Consider the following 24,117-nt stretch of genomic DNA (forward strand, 5'->3'; position numbering starts at 1 on the left):
TCTCATTTCATCATTTAAATAGTAATGAGATTTCCAAACTGGTTCAAGTTTTCCAGGCAATGTTATATTACTTTATGGATAAAATAATTTAACCACATTTATCTCATTAGTAAAAGATGACAATGATACATATTTTTGTCTAGACTTTTCAAATTAACAATTTTTTCTTCCTTAGTTTAAATTCCTTTTATATTTGAAATATGCTACTCAAATAAACACAAACTTATCCATTACAGTAGAGAAACTCTCCCCTCCTGCATTAATAGAAAATTCTGTGGAATAGGAATGTTGTATTATTCTTTTATGATCTTTGTTTGAAATAGGAATGTTATAGTAAAGGAATGACTTTGAGTATTATTTTATGTATCATAGATAACATTATGCACATATGCTTTTATAGATGATATTCAATTAGAGAAAGCCAATGATATACATTTTGCTTTATTTTAAGGATCAATTGTACCTCCTGCACTCATGCATTATTGCAGTAAATTTTTATGGATCATTGGGGCTGAAAAATCTATTACTCTATAACCAATGATTATAGGAGAAATGTCCTTGAATTCAGGTAAGTAATATATACTATTTGTCACTAGACGTATTTTTCAAAATTATTATAGGTTGCTAAAACCTGTGCTTTACTGGAAAAATTACTGAGAACATGAGGAACACCAATATGGTGTGATGTAGGCAATTAGTGGAGGCTGCTTTGATCTAATTTGGTTAACCTTTGTGAATCACCTCCTATGGCCGGACACCAAGGATTCAAAATGTTTCCTGCCCTGAATGAGCTTATAGTCTACTGGGTTTATAGCATGAGTCCAGTCGTTTAAAAAAAAAAAAAAAAGCAGATAATTTCAAGGAAGGAGAAAATACTGGAGAAATCAGGGAAAATTTCAAAGAAGAAATAGCACTTAGGCCTTAAATAAGAAGTATAAGAATTATCCCTGGCAGAGATAAAGAATGTATGATTGTTAGGTACTGAATACTTTCTGTAAAGAAACACAGAGGTAGTATGTGAACTTTTGAGTTCAGAAAGCAACAAATAAGCAAAAAATAAACTGAATCAAAATGTTTGTTTATTTGTTTTTATTTGTTTTTAGATTTTTCAAGGCAATGAATGGGGTCAAGTGGCTTGCCCAAGTCCACACAGCTAGGTAATTAAGTGTCTGAGACCGGATTTGAACCCAGGTACTCCTGACTCCAAGACCGGTGCTCTATTCACTGCGCCACCTAGCCGCCCCCAAACTGAATCAAAATAAAAAAAATGACCTTGACTGAAACTTTTTCGGAATAGGACATATTGGGCATATTTCATTATTTTTGTATACACTTACCATTTACATAAGTTTTAGCCTGAGGAAAGGAGATCTAAATCATGATAACATTAACTGTACCCACACTTGCACATTAAATGACATAATAAATAATTTAAAAAGAGAAAAAAATTGTAAGAGTTTCTACTCTAATATAGAAAATTTTAGTGAGAGAGACATAAAGTAGAACCTTAAAAATAGATAAATAGGTTCCTTTACTAGGAGAATTAAACAGATCTTTCAAAATTAGTCAACCCAATATATTTCAAGTCCTTGTCCACCTTTTAGGTAAATTCTAAATGCCAGCTATTTTCCAACATGGGATAGAAAAAAGACATGCTTCCTAAAAGCATTCATATAGGACTAGATATGTGATTATACTTGTACAGGGAAATCTCTGGTGAAGAAAATCTTTCTACTTATGCAGTTTGGCATTTTTTCTGTAATTTATAATCTTAGAGTTGCTTTAAAAAACTAAGAGATTAAATGACTTGCCCAAAGTCACACAGACAGTATCGGGGGTAGGAATTGAATTCAGGTCCTTATGGAATTTAGACCAGCTTTCTATTTATTGTGACTCTATTCTCCCTTTGTCAGGTAATTGATAAGGGAATGGAATAAACATTTACTAAGTGACTATTTGTGTCAGACTATATGCTAAGGACTTTTACAAATATCTAATTTAATAAATTAAAAATAATAATTAAATATAATAATTAAAATTAAAAATTAATAAATTTTTAAAAATTCTTGATTGCACTTTAAATTGTTTTTATTTAATACACATTACATTTTATACCAAAGAATGAGGCTTAGCCAACTCTTTGATTCTTTTAAAAAATTGAATCACAGCAACATCTTTTATAAATTATTTAGGAAGATAAGCATAAATTCAATTGCGTAAGTTTAATAATTGTTCTTCACTGGTGTTAATCAGTATTCGTTTTTAGTAAAGAAAACCACATATCAAGAAAGGGGAGGTAAATCCCAAAGGATTTATAGGAATGAATCAAGGGCAAATAAGGTCATTAAGAACGTCTTTCTCCATGCTGTTCCTTAAAATGACTTTAGGAGGATACTATTTCTAGGATTACAAAACATTTCTCCTTTTAACCTTACAATATTCTATTTACTACAGAATCAATAAACTTGAATGAGGAAAAAAGAAGAAATTATAAATGTTGTTTTCAAAGTTTTAATGAAAATAATCAGTTTGGCTTTTTAGACATTTTTTAAAGGAAGCTAGATTCATTTAAGTGGCTATATAATCACTAGAATCTTTTTCAAGCTCCAGTCTTAGAATGAAGAATCATTCTACTTCAAAGATTAATGTGTGGTGTGAGTTTGGTAGTAGAGCACTGTTAGTTTCTTGTTTTATTTGTTTGTTATTAGGAACGTATAGTAAGTTTATTTGGTGAAAGCAGAGAGTAAGTAAATAAACCAAAGAGGAGATATGGTGGGGGTTTGAAGTATGGCAACTGGTAACACTGAAAATATAATTAGGCTGCTTCAGGGACAAAGAATGATTTTCATACTGAGAAAGATAGGAAGTTCTTTGTGAAAAGGGGAGTTATTCTCAGCCTTTCAGGACCATCCAGACTAGCTCTTCATAATTGATATAACCATTTCTGTCCTCATTCCCTTCCATCCAACATTTCCACTTCTTGCTCTGTTGTTCTCACCCAGGGTGATGAGGACAGGTCATATTTCAGCTACCATGACTGTGCTATTCCCTCCTTATCAAACACCCAGAGTACCACTACATCATCTTCATGTATGCCCTAGTCCTTATTCTTTGCTACTGTCTCAACATTGGCAGAAAATGTTCAAATTCTGGTACCTTCACATTCATCTCATTGCTCTTAGGATTCTCTAAGACTTCAACACTTCAGAATGGATAGGGTTCTGGATCAGAGCTGGTAGCACATCCCCACACTGGTTCTATAAGATCTTTCCATCCTCCAGTTTGGGGAAACAACTGTAAGACCTCTTTGAGTTCTGCCCTCTGATCTTCCTTGAAGCCACACATACTGACTTTGCAGCTTGGTCATATAGTTGCTGCTGCTGCTGCTACTCCAAATAATAGCTATGACCAGTTCCTTATTTTTTATAGAGCCCATAATATTCAAAGTTAGCAACACATCACTCAACTATTTACCACCATATTGGAAATTATAATGTGATTCCTGGAGTCAGCAAGATAGAGCAAATTTCTATACCAAAAATTTAATGATGAAATTGCTAAAAGGATCCAGATTCTTTAGACATCATAGTTTTTAGACTTGACACCACTTATTTTCTCTGGAAGCACATTAAAAGGTCTTAGATAGTAAAGATTTTGAAGCATTACAAAAAGACCTGCTGTTGCTATTTATGGGTTTGGGATCATATCTCTATCAAGATAAATACACATGTTGATATCATATAAGATAGAAAATTGTTCATATGCTTTGACAGAAATTTCACTGGTAGGTAAATGGTCCAAGAATGTTATTTGCATGTAGAATAGACCTAACTATACAAAGATATTTCTATCCATCCTCATTATGTGAGCCAAATAAGAAAGCAAACAATGTTCTAAGAGTTTGAGGAAAGGCTGAATAAATGGTAGTCCATGATTTTTTTGCTTTTTTTTGTTCTGAGATTGTGAGTTCATCAATATAAGGAATTCTCCATGCAGATGGCAAGTCATGTATAACTTCTGATTGTGGAGTATAGCCAACATGTGCTGAGATATTAATTGACTTGCTTATGGTGACTCAGCTAGTATGTGTCAGAGTCAAGACTTGAATTTCAGGGCTTACTGATGCCAAGGCTTGATTTCTAGTCACTATATCACACTGTTTCATAAGAATATTATGGAATAATATGCCATAAAGAAAATAAGAAGAATTTAAAGAAATGTGGGAAGAGATTTGTGAAGTGATGTAGAATGAAGAAAGCAAAATTCATTCATTATCTATAACTATGTAAATGGATACTATGTTAAATTAAACTGACAAACTCTGATCAAATATAATGGAAATGTTAATTTTATCTTTTCCTTTTTCTTAACAAATGTAGAATTTCAAAAGTATAAGATTCTCATTTATTTCACCTGCAGTCACTCTTTTATGGTATTTTGCTGAACTATTTTCAGAGAATATATGACATTGCTGGTCTGGGTGTTCATTTTAGCTTGTCTGATGTGTCAAAAATATGTCAGTAGAATATATATATAAACATTAAAGGCATGGGGAACAATCAAAGCAAAATCATAGGAAATAGAAGATGAAGTATGTATTGTAAGAAGAAATGGCTGGTTTGGTTGGATTGCAGGACCTAAGGAAAGGAGTACTGTCCAAAGAGACTGGAAAAATTGATTGAGACCAGGTTATATAGAGTTTAAAAAAAATCAAAATAAAAGAGTTTGTATTTTATCCTGGGGCAAGTGGAAAGAAATTGACTTAATTGAGTAGGAGAGCCATGTGGTCATGAAAAATTACACTGACACAAGTGTAAGATGGAGTGGAGTGAGGATGGACTTGAGGCAGGAGGACCAATTATGAAGCTCAGAAATTGGAATAAGCACACAAAGAGGAGATGGAATGGCTGTATAGAACAACCCAACATTGTTTTTTGAGACTTTAATTACCCTGTCATTTTGGGGGGGGGGGGAGGGAGGAAGGGAATTGTGTGTGTTTAGCAATTATCACAATTAAAAAATATTTTTAACCTGTGATTTTAGTCTCCCTATGACCTAAACATGGCTTTTGCCCAACTCAAGCTACTTAGTAAATTTATAAAAGAGCATGTAAAGATAATAAAATAAAGTATTAACAGTATCCTTATTTTATTTGAAAATTAAATAGTAAAAGCCATTATATAATTGTAGCTAAAACTGAGTAATTAAATATAGATAGATAGATGATAGATAGATAGATAAATAGATAGATAGATAGATAGATAGATAGATAGATAGATAGATTTTTTTAAAATCAAGCCAGACATAGGAAAGTGGTTAATATTTGGAGTACCAAAAATCTCAAATGATGTATATTTACCACCAAAAACTGAATGATGAGTCCAAGAACTGCTGAGTTGATGGATTGCTTGCAACAAATTTTGTGTATCAGAACTGCAAGTGAAATGAGACATGGCAGAGAGTCAGCTGGAAATTCAGAATTCACTTAAGATATGAGGATGGTCACAAAATATATTGACTGTCTTGATCTCAATTCACATGAAGTTCCACTTTTTATAATCATTTCAACACTTTATAACATGTAGCTATTTTCTCACTAATCCAAAATGAGCAAATAAAATTTATCTGGTCAAATATTAACATGGAAAAAAAGATGCATAAGTACATGCTGATGAGACCTTCTGCCCCCAAATTAAAATTTAAAGGATGTTTGCAACTATTAAGTTATAAGTAAAATTATATCCTCTGTATATTATTTAAATCATATTGTAAAGGTTTATTTATGAATTTGGTAAAAGAGGAAATTTTCTCAGATAGAGGACATATTTTCTAGGTCAAAATCTGAAGAAGAATGTATTCAGTTCAGTATTCATCTATTTGGTGCACTAATGATCGATACTACAATAAATATCAATTTACCCAAGTGAAATGTTTTATATGTATATTTCACTTATGCATATAAGCAGTATTTATATATGATTCACATTTAGTTCTGTATTTACTCATATGTGATACTGATATATGTATTGCATTCTCAAAGCAAATATTACATGGGATTTTATGTTTAAAAAAAGAGTAATCCATTTTCCTTTATAAATAGTAAGAATGCACTGATTCTGGGGAGAGCAAACACTTTGCCCCTAACTAATCATTCATGTCTTTTAAATATATTAGTCATCGTTTCTATCAAACGATTCTCTGCTCCCTTCTCTTGGATTGGAAGGAACATTACTACCTCCATACCTACTATAGTATTTTCATTCCAAGGCGAGCTTGTTTTTACAGTTTATTTTCTACTTTCAGGGAATTCTTTGTCTATTGATCTACCGTGACTTACTGCAGGCAGAACCCTCAGGGCAAAATGCTGCTCAGATTTAAACTGCTCAATGACACAAATAAAAGAAAGCTCCTACACAAAACCAACATAGGTATTGCATGTATAATAGTGTATCGCCCATATCATATATCATATATCACACACTTATACATATGCAACTCACATATGGAGTATATATTTATACACAGCACAGATGACATGCATATTATCACATATATTCTATATACTAAACTAAATATGCATTCTATATGTTATACACATATATCAAAAATAATTTATATACTCACATAACTTATTTGCATTATCTTGATGTATATCCTATAATATATATTGCATATATTAAAATATATTATGTATATTGTATATATTACAATATGCATGTTGTATATATTACAATATATTTATATGTTATCTTTTTCATGTATTTATTAAGTGCAATGAAAAAGGGGCATGGATTTCAAAAGAGAATTCATGGGATTGAGTATGGACTCTCCTATTTAGTAGCTTTCTTTTTTGATTGCAAAATAAATAGCCTTTTCTAAGTGTCAAAGTTCCATTTGTAAAATGGACATAATAATACCTGTCTGCCCACCTACTAACCTGTGCAGTTGTCAAACTCAACTGATACTACCCACAGAAAGTATTTTGCAAATAGAAGGTGCTAAATACTTCTCAGTGAGTGTATAGAGAAGAGTTGGTGACAGAATCAGGAAGATTAGAGTTTAAGACCTGGTTCTGACTGAGCATTGATTTTTTTAAATGCTAGATTAGTTAGACAAGCTAGAGAGAAGGGGGTGGAGTCAAGATGAAAGATAAGAGACCACCTCTTGAACTCTTTCACATCCTCCTGCAAACAACTTTAAAATAACGACTCAAATCAAATTTTGGAGTGGTGGAATCAAAAAAGAAGGTCTGACTCAGATGGTATTCTGGCGCTAGAAAACTTATAAGGCTGGCAAGGAGCAGTTTGTGACACCAAGGCTTTGGGAGCCTTTAGCCCAGAGAGAGTAAAGGGGGTCAGACAATTAGGTAAAACTAGCATTGATTGGCAATATAATGATCCAAAACAATTCCAAGGAGACCACTATGTGGCTTAGTGGATGAAACACTTGATCTGGCATCAGAATACTTACTATGTGACCTTGGATAAGTCATTAAATTTCAGTTTGCCTTAATTCACTGGAGAAGGAAATGGCAAACCTCTTCGGTATTTTTGCCAAGCAAACACCATGAACAATATGATCCATTGGCTCATAAAGAGTTGAACTTTGACTGAATGACTGAACAAAGACAATTCCAAATGATTCACAATTCAAAAAAAAAAATACTGTCAACCTCCAGAGAAAGACCTGATGAATTCGAGCTGTAAATTGAAATATAATTTTCTCAATTTATCTTTTCTTCCTTTTAAAAAATGTGGTTAATATGGAAATATGTTTTGCTTGATTTCACATGTTTAATTGATATCATATTGCTTTCCTTCTCAGTGGGTGGGGAACACTATAGGAGGGAGGGAGAGAATTTACTCAAGATTTTTAACAGGAATGTTAAAAATAAATAATAAAGTTTTTAAAAAAAGCTAGAGAAAACTTTAGATATTTTTTTTAGTGAACTAAAAGATTAAAATAAATATAAGGGAAACAATGTTAGATGTTGAAGTTTTGCTTTCCTGGGATCAATTAACTTTTACTGGATACAAAACACTTGTCTTAAAAAGGTCAATAAATGATGTTATTGGTGAGCAATTCAGCTATAAATCTTTCCCATTTTTGAACTGACTAAACTATTTGACTTCTAGCCCTGATGTTTATTTGCACAAGGAAGCCATCCATAACTATATATATATATATATATATATATATATATATATATATATATATATATATATACATATATATATATTTAATATATATTATAGCTTGAATATATTATAGCTTTAATATCAATAATAGTTTAATATCAGATAAAGCTTAAATAAAATATAATAAATATGCTGAAGGGATACAGGTAAACTGAGTTTTCTGAATTTGACTTACAATGATATTTCTCGATAAGAAAACCATTGTGAATTTTTATTCTCATAGTATTGATTCACGAAGGGAGTGGAATAGTTGCATTTTATGTACAGATGTCTAGCAATTTATAACAAGAACTGATATTACCAAAGAATTTAAAATTTTACAGAGTGTTGTAATTATTTCATTAGTTATTGCATCAACCTATATTATAATAGGCAAGGCAGTATTTATTTTTCATCATTTTCCACAAGAGGAAATTGAAACTGAGAAAGAGTAGATGCCCAAGTCCTCATGACCACTTCTTGCATTTCCAAGTGTATCAACTCATATATGAAACTATTTAATGCTTATTCTCTTTTTTTTAACATTAGGAGTTCTTGAATTTTAGAGTAAGTGCTATTCTTTAAAACTTATTTACGTGTATCATGTGTTCATAATGTTAAAGTCGACTAAGTTTAAAAGAACTGTATATCTAATATTGTTTGGTAAATATTTTGAATTCTTGTCTATAGAAATGAGGGAAGCATAAAGGTTGTGTAGATGTTCTTTAAATGAGTCTATAGATCAGCAAGCATTTATTAAGTTCTTACTATGTTTCAAACACTGTATTAAACATGGAGAATACAAATAGGTATAAGAAAAATGAAGGGAAGCCCTCCCCTCAATGTGCTTACATTTACAATGTAGGGAGAGTGAAATAAATAAAAGAGAAATATAGGGAGGAGAATGTTCATGGTGGTCAAGTCCAGAGAATCAGGAGTAGAACTCGAAAAAGAGTAAAGGAATGAGCATATCTGGCCAAGGTACTTCCCTAAAAATGGAATTTCTAGGAGAAACTCACTGATCGAAGAAGGAAACTCAAGGGATGGAAGGATCTTCTTGGGGGAAAGGAGGCATATTCTTGGGTGAAGAAATGTGTTGTTGACTTATAAATCATTGAAAAAAAGATGTTGAAAAGATGTATGTTTTCCTTACATAAATTTGACACATTTAGCAAAGCAGGAAAACAAAATTTAAGTTATAAACATCAGAAAAGAGAAAACTATCCCAATTTGCAGAAGGCAAGATAGTTTACTTATAAACTTGCACAAATCAATGAATAAACTAATTTAGATTATTTACATCTTCTGTAAAGTAACATAAGACAAAATAAATATATAAAATTATCATTATTTTCATATAGTACTAACAAAAATCAGCAAAATTCCACTCAAAATAATTGTGAAACACATAAAACCATAGGAGTTAACCAGCAATATATATGTATTTAATATATATAATATGCAATTACAGAAATCTAACATATATATGTTAGATTTCTGTAATTGCATATTGAAAATATATTTTATATGAAGGAAAAGTTAAATAAACAGTTATCTAGGACTCTTAATATACACATTTATAGCTATCAAATTACAAAATGATAAAATTCATTTTCATTTTATCCTTGTCAAGGGAGATAATTGAAAAAGTTGAAATGTTCTGGACCTGTTATCAGACTTCACACTACTTTATAAAGTAGTTTTTAACAAATTGTTAAAAAAAAAACAGAACAATATATCAATGAAACAGACTAAGAGCTTGAAGCAACTGAAAAGAGTAGCAATTACGAACAGTAGCCTCAAAACACAAATTATATGAGGAAGAACTTCTCTCTTTGACATGAACTCTAGGCAAATGTGGAAAGTAATTTAGCAAAAAAATAAAAAAATAAAAATAATTTGAATAGCATTTTAGACCATATACTCCAAAACAGTTCGAAAATATATAGACTATGTACACAAGAGATCACATTTTTTAAAATAAAAAGATATGAAAGATTTTAAAAATTTAAAAATAGTTCAAGTAGGTAGTTTTAACCAAGTAAAGGAAAAAGATGTGAATGAAAGTTTTTTAGAGTCAACCCTGTTTTTTGTTTTTCATGAACAAAATTCTGGAAGATGGAATAAGAAGATTGCCTGTGAAATAGAATAAATATTTTCAGTAAACATTTTTGATAAAAGTCTCATATACAATTTTTATAGTAAATCAATATGCATAAAAGTAGTGCCAATCACCTATCAGATAATCAAAGGATGTCAACAACAGTTTTGAAAGAAAAGTAGCAGAGTATGAGATTTTATGAAAACATTACCAAATCATTAATTTTTGAAAAATCCTAAGTGTTACTTCACATAATGAAAATTGGTAAAGATGTCAAAAACAAGGACAGCATTACTTGGTATTGTTAATTGATCCATATAATTCTCAATGTGAATTGGGCAAGAAAGCGACTAAAAACTGGTCATTCCTTTTGGTATCTAAGTCATAGTAATATCTCCAGAAAAGGAAAGCAGAAATAAAGGTCCAAAATCTACTAAATATTCTTAGTGGCACTTATTCCATATATGTCATTACAAAGAAATAGAAACAAAGATACTCACCATTTAGAGAGTGACTGATTAAAAAGTTGTGGAACATGAATATAATACATTTATAGTAGGCGATTAATAATTCAGAGGAACTTGGGAAGATTTTATGAATTGATGGAAAATAAAATAAACAAATCTAGGAGAACATTGTACACAAAGATGTAAATGAAAAAAATACAAGGAAGACAACCTCTGGGTTATGCAAAAACCACCAACACATCTGGGCAATATACAATGAAACCTAACTTCTTTCTCTTGGCAGAGAGGTGGGGGTTCTCAAACAGGTATATTTATTGACTCCATTGTTTAGCTTGACTTTTTCTTAATCACAATGGGGGGGATTGCTTTTGAAAACTAAGAAGAGAGAACTTGGAAATATTTTTCATCATTTTTATTTTAAACTGGAATATTATATCATAAAACATTTTAGCACAAATATTTATTTAACCATCATGCTTTAGTGTAATATAAAAGCACTTTGAAAAGGCCTTGTCATTAATTGTCAAAAGAGCATGGCTAAATGATGAATTACGTGGCAATCTGAATATAAATGCCTATTAGACCACTGCTGCCCTATACCTAACCAGGATGGTCTTAAATGCCATATACTCACAACCCTGAAGGAAGTAGATTATGAGTTGGATTTCTATTGTATAGCCATAGAAAGGATAAGAGTTTTTGTATGGAAAATTAATGTTCTCTCTCTCTCTCTCTCTCTCTCTCTCTCTCTCTCTCTCTCTCTCTCTCTCTCTCTCCCCCCCCTCATTTTCTCAATTATGTTTATACTTGCTCTAAATGGCTTAACATGACGATTCCAGTTTAAAACCATCCATAGCTATCTTTTGCTTATTGCTACATTACTAACATATTCACTCCTGGCCCCAATCTCATATTATTTTGAGAAACTATTCATGTACCCTTTTCTGTTCCAGTCTTCATTTATAGTGTGATACAATTTGCTTGTGTTATATTTGTTTCCATTGCATTTGGGTGATTCACAATTCTAGTGTTTAAGAAGACTAAAGTATTTCATTACTTTCATCTGGTATGATCAGAAGAATAAAAAATGGCAGAAAGAAGATGAAAATGAAACCCTTCTCTCAAGGACCTTACACTCTATTGAATAATATAACATGAAGACAAAGAAGTAAAAATGCAAAATAATTTTAAGAAACATAAAGCATTAACAACCAGGTGTTAGGAAAGACTATGTGCTGGTAAATTATCTGAGCCTTCAAAGATAATAAGGCTTCTAAGACCTAGAAGCATTTTGAGATTACATTCAAGCATGGATATCAACTTGTCTAAAGGCACTAAACTTCAAGTGGAGATTTTGGCATATAATACAATGTGGAAGGGGAGTAATTTGAAGAAACTCTGAGAAGGCAAGCTGGAACCAGATAGTGAAGGACTTGAAATGCCAGCATTAAGAGTTCTTAGTTTATCTGTAAGGCAATAGGAATACTAGAGTATTTTTAGTAGAAAATGACATGCTCAGACATTGAAAAGTAAGAGCCTATCATTGTGTACATGATTGTTATGTAGGCATATTAACTAATTACAATTTTGGAAAAGAAGCAAAATATACATTTAAAGAAAAACTTTATACTTGAATGTTTTTATGATTAATTGTTTAGCAAATTAGATTTAATAAATTAGAATTGGTGCAAGGCAGAAAACAGCAAGGCTAGGAAATGGGAATCATAAGGGATCATATCACCATAAGAAACAGATTTTTTTGAAGGTTCTTTTCAGGTTAACATCTGGCCTGGACCAGCTGCTCTGCTCACCTCCTCTCTACTTCCTTTTTTAGTACATATAAAAATGTTAAAGTTTGGAGACAATTCAGAGATTAACTAATGTAATCACAATTTCGAAATTGAGAGCAGAGAATTGGCATCCTGAGATTATAACCCCAAACTGATTTATGGTCTAGTTCTTTTTTTTTCTACTACATTATACTACTTGCCTTCATCTTTACAGAAGCAGGCTCTTTTTAGAGGCAGTGTGATATAGTGGATAGGACATGAGACTTGGAATCAAAAAAAAGACATGCATTAAAATTGTATCTTAGTCACTAGCTATGCGACCTTAGGAAAGTCACTTAAACTCTCTTTGACTCAGTTTCCTCATATAAAAAAAATTAGAGGATTGGATCTAAGACTTTCCAGATTTCTATCAGTTCCTAATGATTTTACAATGGCATTCCAAAACTTTAAATTTTGCAGAAGACTTTAGGGATAGAGGGAATTGCCTACAGACTCTATACTTGAGAGGGGCAGTTAGGTGGCGCAGTGGATAGAACACTGGCCCTGGAGTCAGGAGTACCTAGGTTCAAATCCAACCTCAGACACTTAATAATTACCTAGCTGTGTGGCCTTGGGCAAGCCACATAAATCGATTGCCTTGAGAAAAAAAAAGCAAAAACAGATTTTTTACTTGAACTACGTGAATCAGTATGGTCAAATAATCAAATGTCTGCCTCACTTTGTGGTTTCTTTTAGTCATTTGGAGAATAAAGGAAAACCCTTATGTGAGCACTCCTAATTTAATTGCCTTATGTAGACCTGTGAATTCCTATACCTAGTACAAACTAAATGGGGATAAGGGGTTAGCATCAGCAATGCTGAGGGTAGATTGATGATGCTGACAGTTGTGCCCCAAAAGTAAATTGCCCAGAGAGTCTGATCTGCCTTTCCTCCAGGATAATGCATAGAAAGAAGGCCCATGTGGGACAGGACGTGGGAGATAGATCCCTTGTTGGTCAGAGAACCCCAGTATGAATTATGACTCTGGTAGTTACTTATTAAAATGCACAAAGAGACCATTTGTTTCTTATTTTATCATATTGAAAAATTATGAGATATATGAGAAATTATTCTATATACAATGCCTTAGTATACAGTCTGATAGAGTCTTTGGCTCTTTACATGCCCCATAAAAGAGTCATTTGCTTGATTTCACAATTATTTTGCTTTCTTTCTTTGAATGTCTTCAACCAAAGGATGTTGATCAAATTGCTGGTAGGTTTTAAATTTTCCATTCATTTTGGGCACTGTCTTTTTATTTAAGTATGATTTTTTGTTAGAAAATTGTGTATGTATAATTGAACTAATTAGCTCTCCCTATGAACAAATCTGGCAATAAAACACTTTAGCTCTAGCTTTAAATCAACCTCTCAGCCTGAAGTCTTGCCATTCAATCTGCTCACTGTGCTACTGAGATCTAATTAACTATGGCGTCATCTTGTAGACATCTGAACTATGTGCATTTGTATCTAATGGAGGCATGAATCTTTGTGGTATTTCGTGACATTTAAGTTAAAGAGATCTTTGCAGTACCTTTCACTGTTGAATGTTTAGTTAAAGATGCGCTGCCAGTGTAACATCTAGAATAATGATAATTTCATAGCCAATCCCAAGTTCTTGCATATATATATATATATATATATATATATATATATATATATATACAGAATAAGATATTGGCTGAATTAACAAATAATGTATTATTTGTATCTCACATTTAAAAATTGCTTTGACAATACCATACTACCTTGATTATAGCATAGCATAATAAAAAGAGGACTGACTCTCCATTCCAGGTTTGATTGGATTTGTCATGATTCTGATGCATTTTTTAGCTGTGTGACAATAAATCATCTCATTGAGGTCTCAATTTCCTCATCCTCTAGAAGAAAATCCTATTTCCAACATCTGCCTTGGTGTTATTAGGGAAGCTTTGAAAATGCTTAAGTGTTATATAAATGTAAATTATTAATATGAGGTGAAAATTTTTTGATGATGGGACATGTTTGAATTACCCTTGAGATTTTAGCAATAAACTAAAGTACATATTTTGCTCTGAGGTTACTCCATAGTTTTTGATCCCTTTTAGGTATTAGGTAATCCTGGACTAACCTGTGTTAACTCTTCAGAGAGACTGTCTCCGGATTCATTCTGTTTTAGGAAGAATGTCCTTACAATTTTAGTAGTGCCAATTTTGTCCATATTGTATGGGACCCTTCAGAGTCAAGAACCTGAAGGGACTTAATCAAATCCCAAGGGAAATTTAAACATGTCCCATTATAAGAAAGTTTTTCATTTCATATTAATAATTTACATTTAGAAACACTTTAGCATTTTCAAAAAAATCCTCACAACACTAAGGCAGATGTTGGAAATAGGATTGATTACCTTTAGAGGATGAGGAAATTGAGGCTTACTGATACTTATTGTCACATAGTTAGCACACTATATCTGTCTACCTATCTATCATCTATCTATCTATCTACTCATTCAATGCATATTACTAACTCCTACTCAAAATGAGGGGAGGTCAGGCTCTTATTCTTAATCCATTCCTCTAGGTCCCAGAGCCCACCCTCATCTATAGTGAAGCAGCTACAAGGTGATCTCAAGGACAGAGGGAGCTTTTGGTGGGTAGGTAGGTGGGATGGAATTTTTCCAATGGCATCTCTGTAGATTTTGCTGCTATACTTAGGTAACTGTTGGGCTACAATGACTACAAGGGAACAATATTCTACTGAACTTAGAAGAATGAACATTGCAAGATTACAATGCTGAGAGGGAAGGTTAGAGTGGGGGGAATGTTGGATTTTGAAGACAGATGTAGCCATGTTGGAAACAACACCATGACTTTGCTATTTCAGGGGAAATCGTATATAACCTGTTTTCCTCCCCATGATTTGTATATCTTTGAGGCAGGTCAAGGTTTCCCAGGTGGTTCCCACTTTAGATAATACTCTTGGCCATAGATGTCAAGTATATGGGACATGTTTATCCCACAACATTCACCAAAGTGCCAATGTAAACAGGCTAATGGGCAATTAAGGAAAGATTTAATAAAATACAATAAAATACAATAAAACATAAATAATGTTAATATATGACTTTCTAAATCAGCATGTGTCATATGCACATCCTTCTGTATGGATTAGTATGAGATTGACATTCCTACTCTTGACATTAGAACCTATTGGAGTCTGAGGTTGCCATCTAGAGTTCTCAGATTCAGGCTTTATCCAGTCACCCAAGGTATTTTAAGACCCTTGATATTGCCACCATGCAGGCAGTATAATAAAGGTATTCTATCATGAAAATATGTCCATTGTGCATATCATACACATCTCTGAAATGTATAGCCTTGTATCTGAATTTATATTGCCTTTAATCGTACTATCATATGTTCAAGTCAGATCAGTTTTATTGAATAATATTTTATGTAGATCTTCATTTATATGTTCATGATTTTTTTAAAATCATGACTTAAATCAAGACTATTATTTCATCAAATTGTAAATGCTTAAAAGTCACACTGCAAAACTGTCTCCAGTGGGAGTTAGGGTAACAGATGGAATGCCTCTAGTTGGATGGACTTCATCAATTATTGTGTATATTGTTATCGTTATGTGTAGGGTGTGTCTGTAAGTTAAGTAGTTTACAAATCTGACTAGAAAAATTGATTGTTTAGAAATCTTTATTGGCTTTTCACTAAATTTTAAAAGTTAAAAATCAGATGTTATAAGTCTTTGTTACTATTAATACAATGTGAGAAACTTAATAGAAAGTCATGGTAGATGTCTGCTTCCATTATTGCATTATTGAAATAGGCATTATTGAAAAAAAAAGAATCGCATTTTTACATTGACAAAATGGTTACTAAATTGCTCATGGGAGAAAGGCATAATGTTATATGAATGAGATTTCAATTATAGCATTAGTCAAATACAATTTTCTGGTCATAGTGGAGAAAATATCTCTCTCTATAAAGCAGCCATTATCCATTCTATGTTCTTCTGAATGCCTCTCACCATCTCATTATCTAATTATCTGGAAAAGAATTACAATTATCCAAATAATTCAGACTGAAAATTTGTAGTTGAAATGTTCACATAATCAAGGCTAGACCTTCTCTCTTCTGGTCAACTGTCAAGGATTGAGATTACACTGGTATGGCATATCATTCTACCTGTGTAGGTTGTTTAATCTTAGGCTTACCTCTTCAGGAGCTCAGTAATATTAAGCAACTTGCCCAGAGTTATCTATATTTACTACAACTATGAATGCTGCCTCTCGGGCTTCTCTGAGAATTGACAGATTTTTCTTTTCCTTTCACAATTTAAGAATCACTATACTTTATTTTACCTTTTTTGTATACTTCACACAACTTGTTTTGAACAAAGAAGTTTTTGGGAAATATTAGAGGACTTTACCCTTTGATACAGAAAAGAATGATCTAGTTCACTTTCTGCAACTAATATATTACAAGAAGATCTAACCTAGTCATACCAAAGAATATAGTTTTTTTTATTAAGTGCATCTTAATTTTTAAAAGATATTGGAAGTATCAGTTAGTACTATCAGTTAATGAAGACTTTAAAAGTCTATCCACAATGTGGTATAACTGAAAAAAAATCAACTTAGATTATACTGGATTAAGACACGTTCAAGTACCAGTTTTTCTTTTGTTAACTGTAATCAAGTAATGTAATCTCTTTGAATCTGTTTGCTCATTTATAAAATAAACATTATAATAACTCCCCTTCAAATGGTAAGATTGTTAAAAGAAGATAGCCTGTGTTGAAAATACTTTAGAAACTTCAAAATTTATGAAAATTAAATCAGAGTACAAAAAATCCCTTTATTTTATAAATTTGCTGATATAATTTTATTTTTATTCTTATTTGATATATGTTATTAGTATTGTTAATTTTCATTAAAGATAAACATTTTCCTGAACTTATCTCACAGTCACTGATAGTTTTATCCCTAGTTTCATCCTCTTCAAGCTAAAGTTTATTTTTATAGGTAGTTTCTCTAGTATGTTCCTTTGAAATGCAAATGTCTTACCCAGGAATAGTAATATTCATTAATATTTTCATTTAGCATTGTAATAGATGTTTGTAATTATCTGGAACTTTATAAATCAGCTTCCCATGGGAATAGAATACTAGTGTGCCTTCACATCCTATATAACTGGCATATTGGATACTAAGCTCTGGGAATACAAAAAAAATAGAGAAAAAGCAGGCTCTGCCTTCAAGGAGCTTACAGTACACACACACACACACACACACACACGTGTGTATATATATATATATGTGTATATATATATATATATATATATATATTATAGTAACTGGGGAGACAATCTATAAATTTTTTTAAATATATTAAATATATTTTTAAATATATTATATATTATATATAAATATATTAAATATATTTTTAAATATAGAACATCTCATGACACAAGAGGAGTGCCATACCCCACCTCTGTCCTCTTTTAGAGGATGAAATCGGCTTTTTTCAAGTGGCACTGAGACCTGCTTCCAAATTAAACATCCTGTGGCAGTTTCGCGTTGTGGTAGGTGATTAATCACTGTAGGAGAGGTGGAGGTATAGGAAACCAAACGTTTGGTCAGCCTGGGATATCTCAGCTATTGTGAACAGAGAGGACTGCACCAGAGTGCCTCTTTAGGCACTCTAAATCAATACAGAAGGAAAGAGTCTAGCTGGAACCACTTCTCAATAAAGTCACTTGGTGTAGGGTCTGAAGCTAGTGATATATAAATTCCCCAGTGCAGTGTAGGAAGAGGAAGAGATAATGTTGAGTTCTAACCTTTAGGGAATCTATCATCAAAAGAAAAGGAATCAGAAACTGATGATGGGGATAAAAGGAAAAACAAGACTGTTTACTAAAGATCCCAGGAGAAAAATTCTGTTTGAAAAGTTGAATGCAAAAAAAAGATAAATCAATAATATGGCTATTAATAACTGAGGGGAAGATGGCATCTGAACAAACTTAAAAATCCGAGTAAATATAACAAGAAAATAAAAATTGGAGCAACTCATGATGAAGCAGCAAAAACTTTGGATTTCCAAGAGATTATGGAATCACAGCAGGATGTTCCCAAATGGTACAAGAAGAGAAATACAAATCTTCAAAGAAAATTGTATAGTCTATTCAGGGGAAATAATTTAGAGAATTGAAAAACTTGAATCTGTCTTAGCAAATCTCTCCAAAGAAATAAAAGAGAAAAGCTTTAATTCTATGGGGAATATAGACTAAAGAAGAAATAAAGATATATAAGGACCATGAATAAAAGAATAAAAGTATAGGATAGACAGAAAAAGGAATTAATGAAGATAACAAAGTCAAGAAATCCTTTTTAGAAAAAGCTGTTTTAAAACTAAAAAAATAAGTTAAAGCAGAGAAGAAAAAGGGAGGATTTTAATCAACTGATGGAGAAAAAAGAGAGAGAATTAAATTATGTAATATGAAGGATGAAAAAGCAATAAGTAAATTCCATAAACTAAGAGAAAGGTTGACAAATGGGGTGGGGAAATGGAATAATATCTGTTTATCTGTCTGTTCTATTATCACCTTCCTTTTTTGTTATTTTGATTTTCTGATTCTTTCCCTTCCCCACCTTGAGATGGAAAGCAATATGATACTCATTGTATCTGTAAAGTCACTCAAAACATTTTTGTATTAGCCATGTGTGTGAGGGGGGGAGAGACAAAAGTGATGAAAATTAAATATAGTGTTGTTCTCTCTGAATTCAATTAATCAATTCTCTCTCTGGAGATGGATGGAATTTTTCATCATAGGTCCTTTTAGTTGTATTGGATCATTGCAGTCATCAGAATAGATGAGTCTTTCATGGTAGGCTATCACAATGAAGTTAATGGTTCTATATGAAGTGTTCACTTCATAGTGAAGTGCTCCCTTCAGTTTGCCTATGTCCTCCCAGGTCTTTCTGAGACCATCCTACTTGGCATTTCTTGTGGTATAACACTATCCCAACATAGTCCTTCCCTACATCCTGTTCAATGATTGACATCCCCCAGATTTCTAGTTCTTTGCCACCATAGGAAGAGTTGATGTGAATGTTTCCTTTTTCCTTGATTTCTTTGGGAGGCAAACCTAGTAGTGTTATTGCTGGGCCAAGGAGTATGTCTTTTGGGTATGGTTCTAGATTGTTCTCTAGAATTATTGGAACAGTTCAAAACTCTAACAAGAATGTATAAGTGCCCCTTTATTTCTACATCCCTCCAGACTTTTCATTTTCTTTTTCCTGTCACATTGACCAATCTGGTAGGTGTAGGGTGGCACATGGGATTGTTATGAATTTACATTTTTCTTGTCATTAGTAATTTGGAGCATTTTTTTTCATCTGACTATTGAAAACTTTGATTTCTTTTTAGACTGCCTGTTCATGTCCTTTGACAATTTATCAGTTCAGGAATGAGGGAAGACTTCAAGGGTGAAGAGAAGAGACAAGAACCTATGGAATTAAGTTTTCATTAAAATAGATCAAGGAAAAATAACTTAAGAAATAATATCTTTAAAGAAGATTTTTTTTTTAAAATCCCAATTTAGAAGACAAAAGTCATATTAAAGGCAAGGTAATGCATAACTTTATATGTGAATGGATTAAATGATCAAATAAAACAGAAAGTTACAAATTAAATAAGAAAACAAAATCTGTTGCTTATCAGTTTTGAGTTTTTTTCTCTTCATCTTTTTCCCTTTAAAAATTAGTTTGTATTATACGGAATGGCCCCTGTGAAGGGAGGAGAGTAAGTGAAGAAATTAGGCAAGATAACAGGAAATTATAGCATCCGCAAATAAGACATCCAAATTTGGAAATTTTGAGAAGCTTTGAATGGTTTGATGCCAAATTGAGAGACTGACTGATATACTGTCTGGGAAGAAGGAATACTTGGAACAAGATGTGTGTGAAGAGTGGAAGAGGACCACCACATATACACTTCATAATTTTCTCAATTACTTTTATTAATGGCAGTACTAGTTGCCTGCTAGTCCCCTGGCAGACTTTTACAAAGTTTAAGTTTATAGGATGGGAAAAATGGCCAGGGTTGGCATTAACTGGAGAAAAATACTTTAAATAGGGACTTGAAATAAGGGATTATTGAAATTCTACTTTAGTGATTCATATGGAACAGGTATGTAAGTAATATACTGGGACTAGATAGGGACAGGTATTAAGGAATACTAATAGTTTCTCTTTTGGAGATAGTCACAATATTTGAGAGATCATATGTTTCCTGTGAAATTACTGTTTCAATTTTTCTCACAGAATGAGAATAGTAGTTTTCATGATGCTTTGTCAAAATAGTATTATCTGTGTTTTGCCATTATGATGAGATCACCTTGAGTTTCCTTTTTAGACTCTTCTCATTGTAAAATATGCATGTGTTGTAATACTCTAATACTTCGGCAGAATTATATAAGTAGTAGCTCCATAAATAATCCGAGGTTCAGCAAAGAGGTCCAAGATGGAGAAAACAAATAGCTGTTAACTTTTAACTTAGTTTTTAAAAAAATACTGAAATATGGCTAATAAAATTATATGAACACAAACTTTTCAATAGCTATAATATAGGTAGGTTGGTAGATTAATCCATTATTAGTATTAGTAGTCATAGTAGTAATTTACCAAAATGCTAACGTGAAAGTAGATTTTCAAGCTTATTTACTGTACTACTTACACTATATAGTATTTTAAATGAAGGTGCACAGCAGTCCCTGAAGAAGCTATTGTTTGCTGCCTAAAGCCAGCTTTGTTATGAATGTTAATGAGGGTTGCTCAAAGTACCCAGTGGATTATAGAAGCAATATAGTTAAATAAAAGGCAGTGGGTTGGATAAAAAGTCCCAAATATAGTTAATGTTGGCAAATATCACATGAAAGAGAGATTTTAGGAGGAAAATGGCAACATGGATTTAAGGCTCCATTCAAAGAAAAAAAGTAGAAATTATTATAAATTAATATATTTATTTAATAAAAATAATCATTTCCTTAAATAGTTCATTTTATCATAAATTATGTTAAATTATAATTAAAGAGGATGGGACCTTTTGCTAGCTGAGATTTTCGGCAATAAAGAAAATATATTATAAAGATGACAACATTATTAGATAACTACCTGCTGGGTATATTGTAGGGGTTTGTGCATCAGGTGGGGGAGGATGGTTCAGATGAATTCACAAAATCAAACTCTCAGTATAGCAAGGTATACCTGAAAGGCAATCCAATTGAGCCAAGATGTTTTTCTACAAAATACTCCCAAACTCATGAAGTGGTTATCCAACCTTTTTGGAAAGCTCACTAATACTAGAAATTTTCTACTGTAGGACCTGGCCTATTTTACTTTGAGGTAGTTATAATTATAGGAAGTCTCTCCTCATATCCTCTGTGACTTCTTTTTAACATGTTTACACATTAGTTATTTTTTCTGTATGAGGAATTAGAATTAAAGGAAAAGAAAGAAAGTCATGAGATAGGAAACAAATAAATTTTTAAAACAACATGACGTGTTCATTCATATTCTGTAGGGATTATTTTTTGTTGTTATTGATTTTCTCCTTCTGGATATGGATAGCATTGTCTTAAAGCAGGACTCCTAGTTGTCCTAGTTCTCGGAACTGCTGAAAAGAGCTGTATTCTTCCAGACTGATCAACTTACACATTGTGTATAATATTCTCTTGCTTCTGCTTCCTTCATTCAGCTTCAGTTCCTGTTATTCCTCCCAAGTTGCCTAGAGTTCGACTATTCGTATTTTTTATAGAACAATAATACACTATAGCATTTATATACCATAACTTGTTCAGCCATTCCCCAATTGATGGGCATCCATTCAGTTTCCAATTCTTTAAAACTACAAAAAAGAGCTGCTATAAATATTTTAGAACATGTGGGATTTTTTCCATTTTTTTTATTATTTCTTCTGGATATAGGCCTAGTATTGATATTACTGGGTCAAGGTGTATGATTGTTTTATTGTTCTTTGGGCATAGTTCCATATCACTCTCTAAAATGATTAGATCAGTTCACAATTCTACTAAAAATGTATCAGTTCTCCCACAACCTCTCCAATATTGATCATTTTCCCTTTTAGTCATTTTAGCCAATCTGATAGGTGTGGGGTGGACAATTTATGTTTCTCTAATCAGAAATGATTTAGAGCATTTTTATATGATTTTATATATAACTTCATTTGAAAACTATTCATTTCTTTTGATTCTTTTTTGACAGAGGAATGTCCTTTAATCTTAAATATTTGATGCAATTTTTATATATTTTAGAAAGAGACCTTTATCAGAGTAAATTATCAGAGTAAATACCCTAGCTGAGTAAATTGTTTCCCAGATTTCTGTTTTCTTCTTATTTTTGGAGTATTGGCTTTTTTTAATCCAAAAACTTTATTAATCTAATATAGTCAAAATGAATCATTCTGCAATTTATGATATACTCTATTTCTTACATGATAATAAATTTCTCCCCTTTTCATAGATCTGACAGAGTATTTCTTAATCTGTTAATTGGTATATGATAGTACCCATTATACCTAAATCCTTTACCCATTTTGACCTTATTTTGGTATAGGTTGTATGATATGTCTATACCTAGTTTTTGCCATACTATTTTCTAGTTTCTCAACAATTTTTGTCAAATAGTTCTTAAGTTTATGACTTGGAATTTATCAAATAGTAGATTACTAATAGTCATTTACTACTGCTTCTTACAAACCTATCCTAATCCACCAGTCTATTACTCTATTTCTTTTTTTATTTCTTTTTTTAAGGTTTTTGCAAGGCAAGTGGCTTGCCCAAGGCCACACAGCTAGGTAATTATTAAATGTCTGAGACTGGATTTGAACCCAGGTACTCCTGACTCCAGAGCTGGTGCTCTATCCACTGTGCCCCATTACTCTAGTTCTTCACTAATTTCAGGCAGTTTTGATGACTTAATAGTATATGTGTAGATCTAGTAGAGCTAGGCCTCCTTCTTTTACATTATTTTATCAGTTCTCTTGATATTCTTGACCTTTTTATTCTTCCAGATGAATTCTGTTACTCATTTATCTAGCTCGGTAAACTAGTTATTTGGGAGTTTTATTGGTACGGTACTGAATAAATAATATTAATTTGGGTAGAAATAGTAATTTTTAAAACTCAACCTAACCATGAGTAATTGACATTTTCCCTCTTGTTTAGATCTCACTTTACTTGCGTGGGAAGTGCTTTGTAATTGTGTGCATACAGTTTCTGGGTTTGTCTTGGGAGGTAGTTCCCCAAGTATTTGATGTTGTCTACAGTTCCTTTAAATAGAATTTTTCTTTCTATCTCTTGCTCTTGGGTTTACATATATATATATATATATATATATATATATATATATATATATATATGTGTGTGTATATATATATATATATATATATATATATATATATATACTGACTTTGCTAATTGTTTCAAGTAATTTTTGAAATGATTTTTTTCAGGTCCTCTAAATATA

The 24,117-nt window shown here is 32.0% G+C and overlaps 1 protein-coding gene and 1 pseudogene across 4 annotated transcripts in view; one reads left to right on the top strand and one right to left on the bottom strand.

Annotated features, from left to right (window-relative positions):
* Positions 1 to 24,117, top strand: part of ERBB4 (erb-b2 receptor tyrosine kinase 4) — a 1,472,307-nt gene that overhangs the window by 129,196 nt on the left and 1,318,994 nt on the right. The window lies entirely within an intron of this gene.
* On the bottom strand, positions 2,893 to 3,345 carry LOC141490982 (myosin light polypeptide 6-like; annotated as a pseudogene).

This window comes from Macrotis lagotis, chromosome 6, assembly GCF_037893015.1.
Source record: "Macrotis lagotis isolate mMagLag1 chromosome 6, bilby.v1.9.chrom.fasta, whole genome shotgun sequence".
Taxonomy (NCBI): Eukaryota; Metazoa; Chordata; class Mammalia; order Peramelemorphia; family Peramelidae; genus Macrotis; species Macrotis lagotis.